Source organism: Argopecten irradians, chromosome 8 (genome assembly GCF_041381155.1).
Source record: "Argopecten irradians isolate NY chromosome 8, Ai_NY, whole genome shotgun sequence".
Lineage (NCBI taxonomy): Eukaryota > Metazoa > Mollusca > Bivalvia > Pectinida > Pectinidae > Argopecten > Argopecten irradians.
The window spans coordinates 29937796-29952113 of NC_091141.1; the positions used below are offsets into that span (position 1 = coordinate 29937796).

General features: G+C 32.5%; 1 protein-coding gene across 1 annotated transcript in view; it reads right to left on the bottom strand.

Annotated features, from left to right (window-relative positions):
• The window catches only part of LOC138329825 (tropomyosin-like), a 1360115-nt gene that overhangs the window by 1009141 nt on the left and 336656 nt on the right, over nt 1-14318 (bottom strand). The window lies entirely within an intron of this gene.

Consider the following 14318-nt stretch of genomic DNA (forward strand, 5'->3'; position numbering starts at 1 on the left):
GTTGGATCAAGAAATTATAGATCGAAACATTGAACTTATGATACATTTTAAGACTGGAAATACACATATAATCATAATATTGAATACCAGGAAGTAAAACTCAGTTCACATATGTACTGTGTACGTGATCTACAAATCTGGATTTATTAATAGACATGTGTCATTAACCATTCTATACCATGAACAACATTAAACAGACACATAAACAGTATCACAATACAGTATACTGTAATACATTACAAATAAATAAATAAAATTTAGGCGCGGTAAACATATTGGTTATACCCAATCGCGATTATTCAGCATCATATCTGAATGGAATTAAACTATTTTAATTAAGTAAACGCCTTGACGATTGGAACATAATGCATCGTTTACTTTAACGTTATAATAACTGTACAAAACTTGTTAACACACAACTTAGGTAACCAGGAAATTAATTAGACTCGGTAAACATACGCGTGTACAGGTATCTGACCTACAAACGTATTTCAATAGACATGATAAACCATTCGATGTCTTAAAGATCAATCTTAAACTACATTTTATTAGATTTACTTTTATAACTTACTCTTATTTGTCATGGGACTTTTAGCGTGGTTCGATAAACAAGTGTCGTAACCAATGCGATACTTTTTAGGACAGGGCCGGTAAACAATGATGTGTAATTGATATTCAATTTGCAGCAAAAGGAAATAATTTATAAAATAATTTCATTAGAAAAAAAAATAAATGTAAACCAAGACTAACATGCAAATTTATTTTAGACGATTTGTTTTATATGAATGATATGAAAATTAGGTGTTGTCTTTTTGTTTCTTTTTTTAAAGACATGAAAAAGACGACTATATATAAATACCATAATGATGTTTGATTTGTAAAACAGTTATAACAATTCATTAATATCACCTTTGTAGAGAAAAAAAACTATGAGTAACTATAGAATTACGCATTAAGCTTCCTACCTGATTTCTATAATAGTTCCTTAAAAATGAACTACGTTTTATCGGACTATATACAGGCGTAAGTGCGGCATGATGCAATGCACTTCCCGTTAAATAATCATAACATCGATGTGTTAAGTTACAGTTCGGAGTATATTCCTATATTCTATCCAAAATTTCCCTTTGTAGGGAACAGCCAGCTAAACAAAAATATACCTTCGAAATGGCAACTGTTTATAGAAGATTGAGCTCAGGATGGAACTTTGACCCGACCATTGATTGGCTGGTTTATTATGAATTTCAAAAGCAAAAATGTTTTTTTGCAGGTTATTATTCCTAGGTAACTCTAATATGAATTTGAGATCCATATTGAAATCAAGGTTCAAAATCACATCGTTATACATGCTTTGGACAGCGTTGCGGTTTATTTCTTAATTATGGACTTGCCCCATTTCATGTATCCTTCTAAAGCCCAACTAAGGCCATATAATACTAAATATTCTTTTGTTGAAACGGATGTGTTCATCACTACAAAGTGTGTCAATATCGACTTGGTTGTTGCATTAGTGACGTCACAAGTTACCTTTGAACATGCCAAAATAGGTGAAATTGAGGTCTAAAATCCAGATTATAGTTTGTGCCCGGAACCTGTCACTGTGAGCTTCTTTGTAAAGTCAAGATACAGATATGCAAATGGTCTCAAACAATACAGGACATTTTAAAGGAATGGACAATAGAGAGAACGGACAAGGGAAGGGAAGAATCACACCGATTGAAAAAAACACGAGTCCCACGTGCAGGTTTCTTCCTCACATGGCACCCGTGTGTGCTGCGAACTTAAGACTACTTCTGGGTTTTGCTTGTTTGCAGTGAAATAACTTCGACCGGAATATATTTATATAAACTTTATTTACTTTACATCGATTGAGAAATAAGTTTTACAACTTATATAAATCACTCACAATGGCCCGGATGTAAGCACGCGAGGGGTCTTAGTGTTGGACGAAACCTGAGTGCCCGGAGAAAACCAACGTGATAGGTCAGGTGACCCCTGACCTTTTCACATCCGTGCCGGGTATCGAACCCCTGCAGGCTAGGTGAAAGGTGAACTTCTTAAACACTACACCACCCGATCACCCTTTGATATAACCTACTATCAAGATTTTAGTTAGATTTGAATATTGCCGGCCGTCGAAAGGTTATATGTAGAATTGTATTGATTGGAAAGTGTTACCCAAGTTTATTCAATGGTTGTGGCTAATACTTTATTAACATCTACACTGGAAGTGGTTTAAACCATTAATCACTAATCCATGTGTTTATTATATCTTTATGCAAATGTGAAGTCTGCTTTACACACGCACTATTGCATTAACTCATTAAAGGGACATGAAGTTAGCCATGTAAATTTGAGTAAAATACATCTTTATTGACAAATACCTTACAAAATAATTAATATAATTATTGTGAAATTTGTCGAAAAACTGTCTTTATTTTGAAACGGCCCGATAGAGATTTGAGTGCGATAAAAGTAGAAATGAACTTTAGTGACCTCCCACAATGTACTACACAAATTAATTATAATTAAGTATAAATCTATCGCTGCAATGTAAGAGATAGAATGAACTCTCAATTCTATACCTGATGTACAATTACATATGCAATTAAGTCAATAACTTCCCTTCACGCTGCCCTGTCGACTGTCGAATTAAAACGTTCGTTTGACTTTCGATTTATATTATTGTAACGCTAAATAAAACGAATTGTTTTGTAACGGAAATTAACAAATATGGCTCACACTTCATATGTCCATGATCGTTAATTTAAATAACTTCAAGAATATGGAAAAACATTTTTTTTTCATTATAACCTCGTTTTTTATAAGCTTTTGTTTTGTGTTCCAAAAATACAACAATAAGATCTATCTTTAATTTTTTTGTGTGGTATTCCCTACGTTTTCCTGGCGTTTAGATAATCAATAACTGTAATGAAATCAACAAGCTTACAGTAAGTGTTGGAAGTTACATACATCCCCTGCCGCCAATCACATTTTCTAATCTATGGCAAGTTATTGCTTAGTAATGCTATCATTATATGAAGTTTCAACAATTTATGTGTTCTCAAGTGATCGTGCAGAAATGAAAATTTGTGAAACAAATTATTTACAGTCACCGTTACCTTTGTAGTTGACCTATTGACCCCAAATTCAATCCCAAACTATGCTATCTTTAAATCTACCATCGTATGAGGTTTGAGCAAATTCCGTTGATCTATTCTCAAGTTATCATTCGGAAGCTAAAATTTGTGAAACAATATATTTTTAACAACAGTGACCGTTGTTGTTGACCTTTTGACCCAAAATTCAATCTCAAGAATTATCTTCTCATATGCTACCATTGGGTGAAATTTTATCACTATCCGTTGATTTTTGCTCAAATTATCGTCTGGAAACGATTTTTTATACAATCTATTTTTAGTAACATTGATCTGTGAAGTTGACCTTTTGACCCCAAATTAAATCCGAAGCTGTATTTTTTTCCAAATATTACCAGTGTGTGAAGTTTGATCAAAATCCGTTGATTTTTTTCAAGTTATCATTTTAAAATGATTTGTTCAACAATCTATTTTTGGTAACAGTGATTTGTGTAGTTGAGCTTTTGAAACCAAATTTAATCATGAGCTGTAATTTTTCCATATGCTGCCTTTGTGTAAAGATTGACCAACATCCAATGATAGTTCCTCAAATTATCGTCTGGAAACGATTTTTTTTTTCAATAATCTATTTTTGGTAAAAGTGATATTTGTAGTAGACGTTTTGACTTCAAATTCAATCCAAAGATGTATTTTTCCATATTTTATCATTTTGTGAAGTTTGTTTGAAATGCGTTAACGTTTTCTTAAGATATCGTCTGGAAATTATATTTTTTTATAAAACAAACTATTTTTAATAGCAATGACCATTGTAGTTGACCTTTTGACCCAAAGTCAATCCCAGGCTATGGTATTTTTATATTACTATTATAGGAAGTTTGAACAGATTCCGTTGATGTTTTCTCAAGACATCGCCTGGAAACTCATTTTTTAAACAGTCTATTTTAGTAACAGTGACCTTTGTAGTTGACCTTTTGACCCCAAATTCAATCTCAAGCTGTATTTTCCCATCCGCTACCATTGTGTGCAGATTGATCAAAATCCGTTGATTTTTTTACCTGGAAACGAAAATTCGTGAACAATCTATTTTAGTAACGGTGACCATTTGACCCCGAATTCAATCCCTAGCTTATGTTTCAATATGCTACCATTGTGCGAAGCTTTATCAAAATTTATCCATTAGTGCTCAAGCTATCATCTGGAATCAAAATTCGGACAGACAGACAGCGGACGGACGGACGGACGGGGACACATACTATAGTCCCCCCCCCCGGTTTCACCGACAGGGGATTAATAAGTACCTGAAAATCATATATAAAATATACGGAACAAATCAATGTGATTAAAACCAGCTCTTCAGCTAGCGTAAGCGTATTGAAGATCTGGTTTTAATCAGATTGCGGAACAAATTATTTTGGGTTGATGTCCTTTTAAGTTAGGATGTGTTTCGTCTGTCGTTTTTACTCGTGCGTCATGTATACTTTTTATTCGAACAACATCTTCTCAACAACTGAGATACCTAGATTACTGATAGTGCGACTGCAAGTTGCTGGGATTACTGACTACCCAATTTGTGGAAACGAATGACCGTGATATTCATTCTCAGTCACATGTGTCAAATAGGTTATTTTATAAACCAACTTCATGTGAATATTTAAGAAGATTAGATACCTGATAATTGGCTTGTAGATCACTGTGATAAGGACTACCATCTTTGTTTAATTGAATGACATTGCCATTTTTTTCATGTCACAGGGATTGAATACGCTTTCATCTTGTATGAACGACTTGCAAATAATTAGTAAACATAGCAACTCAGTATCAGTATGTTACTTATCTCGTTGAAATGAATAACTTTGACCAACGTTCTCATGGATCAAACAGGCTAAATTATTTAAGTGCTTTTTGTTAATAACTTATCGGCCGAGAGACCCGGTATTCGGCATGTATAATGCTGGGATGAATTGCCATCAATTTGTTCAAATTGGTAGCATTGCCCTTTCTGCCTTTCACCAGGCTGTGGAAACCGAACAGAACATTTCATTCGATTTCCACTTAATCCCAGTGGTATTTTTAGTGGTATACCAGTTGAACAATGTTGACATTTTTGCCAGAATTTTGTATTGAAACTCCACTGGTTTCTAGTGATATTTCCAATATAATTCAAATGGTAAACCTTTATTAAATTTCTATCAATCCAATGGAAATGCTATTGGAATCCTGAAATTCTTACTCAATTCAATATTTGAAGAAATACATTCTGATGGTGATAATTATAATCAATATATTAGTATATAATGTCAGAATCACTAATAGTGTACTGTGTGCATTATGTTTCCATACATCCAAAGAAAAGTGCTAATAAAATCTGTTATCTGGGATATATAGTAATTAATTTCATAATACATTCAAATTAAATTACTATTTCTCCAAAATAAGCCTACAATTGTAAAGAATGATATATTACACGGACAATAAAACTCAATAACAATTAACAAATACACAAACAAATAAAAATATATATGCATATAAACGCTATATCGGTGTGCAGCGATTTCATGTTGTTAAAAAAATTGCAAATAAGTTAAACCCTTATTTACCCAAATGTGTTTATTTGTGCTTTTAAGACATTCAGAAATTAGATAATCTTTTAACTAATTTGCCAACAGTTCCATTTTTTCCAGGAGAAACATGCAAGAAAATACACGGAAATTATTTTTTTTATTTTGAATGTTTTAATGAATATCAGTTAACGATTCTTAACGATTATCGACGATGAACAATCATGAATGCTTCATGGATTCATTAAACTTCATGAAACTCATTTGATGAATCATTCAGTAACATGCATGATGTCATGAATACTTTCTCGCAGGGAAATATATCATTCCCCTTTCGCCTTTCTCTCTACGACATTTGGTGGTTGGTACTGTTCCCTCCAAAAAGCCCAATCGGGTTCCTTATTTGGTCATACGCTGATAATCTGGGTCAATTTGTAGTCTTGATGGAAACTAAATTAAGATGATTCTTTTAAATAATTCACATAATAGAACACTTTATTTAGTAGTTGCTACATATAACGGTAAAGTAATTGGTGTAATGTTCATAGTGTTACTGGTCGCTCGTTGGTATCAATAACCGGGTAGCCTAAATAGTAAAGCAATACACAATTAGTATTAGGTGTTTCTACAATGTAGGTTTGAACCCTGCTTGACTACTACTGTATATGTGTAAGCAATATATCATATCAAGCTCATACTTTTATTGTTTCTTACCATTCTTATATCGAAGCAGTCATATAGAACTCATGATGTGGTTTATGCAGTTCAAACATACGAATATCGACTTTGACATTTACATGCAACGTGTCCACCGGTAGGTTAGTTTACCTTTTTTGCTCCAGAATAATATACAGTGTCGGTGTATCAAGGTTACTGTACTGTTTTCCAATCTCACGATGACATTTATCACTTGTTATCCATTCAGAAAATTGTCTAGAGTGATCTGGACATCTGAACCTTTTATCATTGACACCCTTTAGTAGTCATAACACTTGCATTAAAGCATCAATATACTGGCCCTGTTAGAAAAGATAAATACATATATTGAATATATTACTGTTGATTGGAATCAAAGCAGTTTATTAGGTGCATCTACTTCTTATGACTGTTCTGTTTCCTTTTGTAATTACAGATTCAGAAATAGCATGTCTAAAGGCCAAGGCCAAGTGTCCACTGGAATCCGCTGTCAACGTCACTCGACAGTGGATGCCATGTTCATATGTCTTGAAGTCGGATGCAATGAAGCGCCTGTCTGTAAAAGATGCATTACAAATTCTGGTGATCATTTCAGACATGGCATTGATTTATTGGATGATCACGTTGAAGCATTAAAAACACGAATAATAGATGCTCAGTCGGATACCAGGAATAATGTCCTTGTTCCTTTACGGACAGAGGCCAAGAAGGTTGAAGAAGATCTAAAGGGATTCGATCCATTTACAGCAACTTTGAACAAATCCATCGAGGACAGAGGCGAGAAAATTATCAATAAGACCAAACAGTTGGTAATCGATTTCAAGCAAAAATGCAGCCAAATAAGAAAATCCACTCGCCAGGGTTTGGAACAATACCGCAAAGGACTTCTGGCAAGGATAACCGAGGTCGAGGCTGACCTGACTGCACTTGAGAGGTGTCTGTCAGATAATTGCAATGCGGACATTGTAAATGTAGCAAAAACAGGATTATCGAAGCAGTATGAAGACGTCGAATACCCAGCTAACATCCAGGAGGTGTCATTCAAAGCAAGTGAGAAGGCTCTGAATGATCTGGAAAGTCTTCTTGGGACTCTTCAGATCGGGAAGGTAAAAAGAAATAGGTATGTATCATTTTAGAGGTAGTTGATATGTTGAATTATGTTAAATTCGCACCTCTGTAATGCATTTTTAGGTCATCTGACCCGAAGGGTATGGTTGACCTAGTCTTCATGTCCAGTCCGTCCACTTCTTATTAATAACTGAAAGGAACATGATTTTGATATTTCGACTGTATGATGCAAAGAGGATGGGCTACCAAGTTTGTTTATAAAAATGACCTTGACCTTCATACAATAATCAACAAGGCAAAAATCTTTTCAACGACTTCTTTTCAATAAAAGAGAAATTTGCAAACCTGATTTCGGACTTGTCGCATGCTGGTTTACGTTGATTTACTCTTAAGGGCAAAGTCATAATTTTATCGGGAGCTCACTGCGTCAACTAAAACGACCGTTTAGAATCATGTACCTCTTGTTTATCTTTATGTATTTAAGTTTAAAACATTTAGGATTTGAAATGATTTCTCAACATTGATAGAATGTTAACATCAAAATACATCCATACAGATGTACACACGTGGTTCAAGTGGAAATGTACATATATGACAAATGTATACATTTCTGTATATGTTTACATCCTGTATGCAATTGCATAAACTATCCAAAAAGTTCCAATATGATGGTTACTTATTAATAAATGGTCTTATATAAAGTGATCTGCTAGAAATTTGTTTTTAAAAACATATAGTGTTACAGAAAAAAATATATTACAGTAATTTTATATTTTATTACATCAATCTCAACTATGAATGTTTAATGCAAGACATTTACACGGTATTTGTTAATAATGGATTTGCTATAATTTGCCCGATGTATAGGATATAGATTACATTGTAGGTGTGTCAACAGATTTTGCTGTTATCTGACTTTTGGACTCCTGCAATTAGCCCTTACATCAGATTATCATTTTGACATTTGGTAAAGAAACATAGTTATCTAATATAAAATATAAGGACCTTTTGATTCGGTCCATATGGTGTTGTACCGTCCTCGTATTAATTCTGCTTTCTGTACTTACTGAGAATAATGATAAACATAATTTCTTAAGGACAGATGGACCACATGCGGTGCTAGGCTAATTTAAAAATATTAAACGATATGCATTAAAAATGGCTTTTCCTTCAATTATGTAGATTGGGAATACAGTAATAACTGAGATTTAAATATTTCATTGCTTACTGAAGGCTGAGAGGTGCTTGAAATTGCTGTGATATTTACACTAACTGGTTCCTCGACGTCATCTCAATTAGGCCAGCCAACATATTAACCTTGTAGGATTTTCCATGTTTTTATGTTATAATTGCGACTTAGTTATGCTGTCTATGTCGCATGCCTAAATGCGACTTAGTTATGTCATACTTACAACACAGACTATATGGAAATACATTCCTCTTTATGTCTGTTACTGTTAGATATGACCAGATGTTACAATGTGTGAGTGACAAAGTGTAACATGCATCACATAAAGTAACCCTAAAACCAACATAAAGTTCTAAATTATCGTTATAATAAGAAAAAAATCCAAGAAGTGTTACTTAACATGACAGCACTTGATTCCATTGACAACTTGTGACAAGTAATATATATCGACTAGTGTCCAGAGTATTTGGCGGACAGTGTAAGTCCATAACGCCAATACATGACCGTAACTACGCGTGTGATTGTACATCTATTTCACAATTATTTCCAACATTAGATGAAAATATACTACTACAATATAACAACAAATAAGTGATAAAAATAATTATTAAGATATTTCTTAATTAGAAACACTTTGAAAATATATGGTATATAAGTTTAGTATAAATAAAGTATATCCTTGATGTGTTCGTGGCAGATCATACAATCAAGACAGAAATACCTCTTCATTGTATCTAACGTTGCTATGGTGTAACTATAGGCTATAATATGGTCAAGTGTTATGAAACATGACATTATTTCGATGATTCCTTATACATATCACAAAGTACAAACTTTCATAAAAATATGTCTATGTACAAAGTGGATAAGTGATGTAAATATACATATATCGTCCAGTTATCGGAATAGGAAGCCTCATTATAACCATTATATAGGGATTGAATGTATTTTTTCTAATTTTCATAGCGGTTATGAATAGCAGAAGCTATCTACATATCCCGAGGAGCGCGTTAGCGCTCCTCGGAAAATATGTATATAGCTTCTGCTATTCATAGCCGCTATGAAAATTAGAAAAATACATTAAATCCATATATTTACATTAGAATACTTTATGAAAATAAAAATTCTTGAAAGGTTTCTATATTATTTTTTAAAATTATGACACATATATACGACGAGAAACGAGATTAATGGAACAGCTGGATGACGACGTCGTTCCACAACGTCGCGTTTTCAAGCTTCCGCCTTCCGGTCGAACTTTGTTTGCAAATGACAAACGATAAACAAGAAATATTGTTAAAATAAGATTTGATTGACTTATTACAGTAAACCTTAGTTGATTCTATATCAAGAAACAACACATTATATATAACACACTAAAATATTGTGGGGGACTATTTTTTATTGGTATGAAACTGGCGTATAGTTTGAAATCAGCTAATCGATGCACGGGAATCGTTCTATTCAAAGGGTATTGATTCGTAGTGTTTTTATAGGCAAATGTTTGTTTTCGTCATTTTGTCAACTGTTCTTGACTTATACTTCGATGGGGTATGATTTATGTTAATATTGGTCTGTATCATTTAGTACCTGGGATTTTTAAGAAGGGGGTACGTATTCATCTAGGTAAACGTCTCGTGCTTTTATGTTTTTTTAGTATTTCAATGAAGATAATTTCTCTGATTGTTTCAGTTTTTTTATTGAATTTCAATACCTTTATTTCGTGTTCTAATACCTATTTATTTTATGATGGGCTGCGGCGTGTCTATTTTGAACAGCAAAAATGATCTCAACAATATGTTGTTAATCATGTAATTATTGATTAGTTTGTTCATATTTCTTATTTTTGTAATTATAAATGCTGTGTCATTTTTGGCGATGATTAGATTAATGATAAAACTATATTATTCATTTTAATTTCTTCTATGTTAGGTTAATTTTCGTTTAACCACCACGACTTTGGATAAGATAGCAAACATAAATAATTACATTTCTGATCTCTGTCGTAAAGTTGTCATAATTTGTTGTTGTATACTGTGACATTTGTTGTTAAGCGTGTTAAACCTGTTTACTTACAACACATAACATATATTATACTGTCCAGTCCTACAATATAAAGCCTGGTAATAACCATCAGATACCAAAGTACATCAATGAAAACATTTATCTGATGATGTTCGTGTTACTGTCACCGAATCCTTGATATGCTAACGTTATCAGTTTGAAAATATTAATTTTGTAAAAAAATGTTTATTGTATACAGTATACAGGCATTTGGTACACGCGGTATTACCTATGTATCAACTGGATTACAGGCATGTCAACAGTGGTGTAATGTCATGGTTATAGTCATTGTTTTTAGAAATTCATATAAAATTGAAAGTTATCAAAACACTTTGCAATAATATAGTTTGCTTTTTAAGAAATCGGAAATAAGAGTTCATACTAAGTTGTAAATTGTTAAGTATTTGTATCCAAAATAAGGAAGCTAGTTTGACTGTTTAATGAGTTCATGCTTTAAGCAGTATCACCATAAATACCATGTGAAGCCTATATAAAACAGAAAGTATGCCACGATAATTGTATACGTTTGAGTATGTTTTATAAAACAATGAATGCTATTGTGAGGAAAGCAAACAAGGTAATACATCACCGTGTAAATGTAGTAAGATACTCACATACTGAAAGAGAAGAAAAATAAGAATTAGATTACAAAAAATAAAGATAAACAGACAGACAGACAAACAGTGCCCAGTAAAAAGTATCATCCCCTGTTCTAGACATCATAATTTGGTTTTGAATCTGGTATATAACTTTTAATAAAGTCACAAAATGAATCAATACACGCCATGTTATCACCGATAAAACACTATATCGCCCGATTATTTCAGAAGAAGTTTATAAAAAATATATTGAACAGGTATTTTTAGATGACGTTATTGGCAGTTTCGTTGCCAATCAAAGATGATGAATACTACGAGCTGATGACTACTGTTTAAACTTTTAACGTTTCAACGTTAACACGATAGGGGAGTAGGAAATTTCAAAATAAAACAATTTATATTTTTTTCTGGATTTTGTGTCACTTCTCATTGGTGAAATACACGCCACGTTATCACCGATATAACACTATATCGCCCAATTATTCCGAAAGAAGTTTATAAAAAAATACATTGCAAAGATATTTTTAGATAACGTTATTGTCTACGTTACCAAAACGCTTCGTGTTCGTGGCACGTGCTCATTCTGAAATTTCGACTAGACTAATTATAACACTAGTCCTAAGCATAAGAGAATATATTTTAATGTTAATATATATTTTTAGTATAAAAGTGGATTATTTCATCGGAGAAGGAACCATGCATCGTGGTGTGTTTTCAACATGGAGCTACAGGTGTTATCGCTGGTAATGTTCTCAGTACATATATACGTACATAAAATATACATGTGTATATAATAAAAGCATAGAGTGCACAATTTTCATTATGCTGTTTTTAATCAAACATTTAAATTCACACTCATTTAAAAATTAAAAAAAAATATATACAAAAAACAAAACAAAACAATTATAGCATTTTAATTTCGGTTAATACATGGTTATATTAACCACAGAAAAAAAATATCGACTACGGACTACGTCCTCGTTCGATACTTTTTTCTTTTGTCGATATAACCATGTATCATCAAAATGTTATATTTGCATAATATGTGAATGTATTTTTTTTCGTCAGAGAGTGCAATTATTTCTGTTTAACTAATATATTAACGACTGTATGGTTAATGAAATCGCTATATTGACAGGTAAAGATGAAAAGACGGACAATATCTAGAAATCAAACGGTACCATTATCGAATACACTTTGAATAACAATTAGGTGGTTAAAACGGTGTATTGGATTTGTTTTACAAACAATTTAACTGTTTTATAAGTTTATTGTTGAGGTTTTTTCTAAAATAAGTCTTGTATTTTTATCCTAATATCATACAAAGAGATTATTGTGGATTATTGATAAAGACATATGCATATAGCTCTAGTTTATAACAGCCATAGGCCAATACATTAGAATAACAACTATCTGATACCCTTTAATCTTAAGCCGGTTTTGTATTATTCAATATGTCAGAATTTTTCCAAAACCATTTTTTTTCAAACTTCAAAGTAATCAATCAAAATAAAAAATATAATTATCAGACTTTCAGTGCCAAAAGGCTTTTAGCAGCTCATCTAACCCTGATAGTGTTCTAAAGGGAATATAAAACTAACTGCAGTCTACATTGAAGTGGCACTTTTCTATAGTGTATTTACACTTTAAATCACTTACTTTTGTTTAATGTCTTTTTATACATCTCAAACATGTATAATACGTTGTTAGTCATAACGAGGACGCAACCAATATCTTAACAAATTGCAAGTAATGGGATTACGTAGTTTCAATAACTCACGTGCAGGCAATAAATGCATGTTGTTGAAGTATCCCTGACCTCTAGCGAACTGAATAATGTCGATATGATACGAAAATATGTCTCTATGTACAAAAAAAGATAACCATTTAAATATACATAAGTCGTTCGGTTATATAATATAAAGCCTGCTTATGACCATTAGATAACTGCCGTGCCTGATATAACTCACTTATGCTTCGATTGGAGCTTTACGGTCGAGTATGTTATACGAAATGTAAGGAGGTAAGATATCATACTGAAGCATGGATGTGTACTATTCTTATATTCTGTCCACCAAATGTGATTTCATGTAAACAAAATTACAATATTCATTAAATTTGTTGAACACTCTGGAATATGACGATGGTTATACCGTATAATTAGTGAAACAATTACTTGATTACGAGGGATACCTTGTTAACTTATCTTTAAGAAAGTGGAAAGCATATATAGCATCTATATCGCACATCCTAAATTATGACGTTTTTTTCAGAAAACGAACCAAAATAGGAACATAGGAACTATAATATGTTGTGAGTAGAGGTAAATGCTGGATCAGTATACTATCATCATTTTTTAAGTATTTGGTTAAATCTAATGTATCTTTCCTACAAGAAAGAATTGATTGATTTAGAGCCAAATTGACTGTTATAGTAACTGTTCTTTACTTATAATCCTATGGGTATGGGCTATGTTAACATCAGTTATGTCTGTATCACTTAACACCTGGGATATTTAAGAATGGAGGTACATATCCATCTATGTAAACGTCTCGTACTTTTATGTTTTTAGGATTTCACTTGAAGGTCATATTAGTTATTTTTTATTCTATCGAGTTTCAATACCTTTATTTCGTTTTCTAATACTTAATTTTATGTTTGGCTGCGGTGCGTATATTTTGAATAGCAAGTCATGATCTCAACAGAATGTTGCTAATTATGAGGGTGTTTTTTTCAATTAATCCATTCTTATTGATGCTTTTGGTAATTGTAATATATTTTGTCATATTTGGCAATATCTAGTTTAATGATACAGCTATATTACCCATTATAATTTCTTCTATAATATTAGTCTCGTGATCCTTTAACAACCATGACATCGGATCAGCTAGCAGACATAGATAAAAACATTTATGATTTCTGTAGTAAATTCGTCTTAATACCTTTAGGTAACATAGTGAAATGTCCGTCTCACTAAACTTTGGTCTAGCGTGTTAAATCTGTGTACCTACAACACATAACAAATATTCTTTCATACCTACGGGTG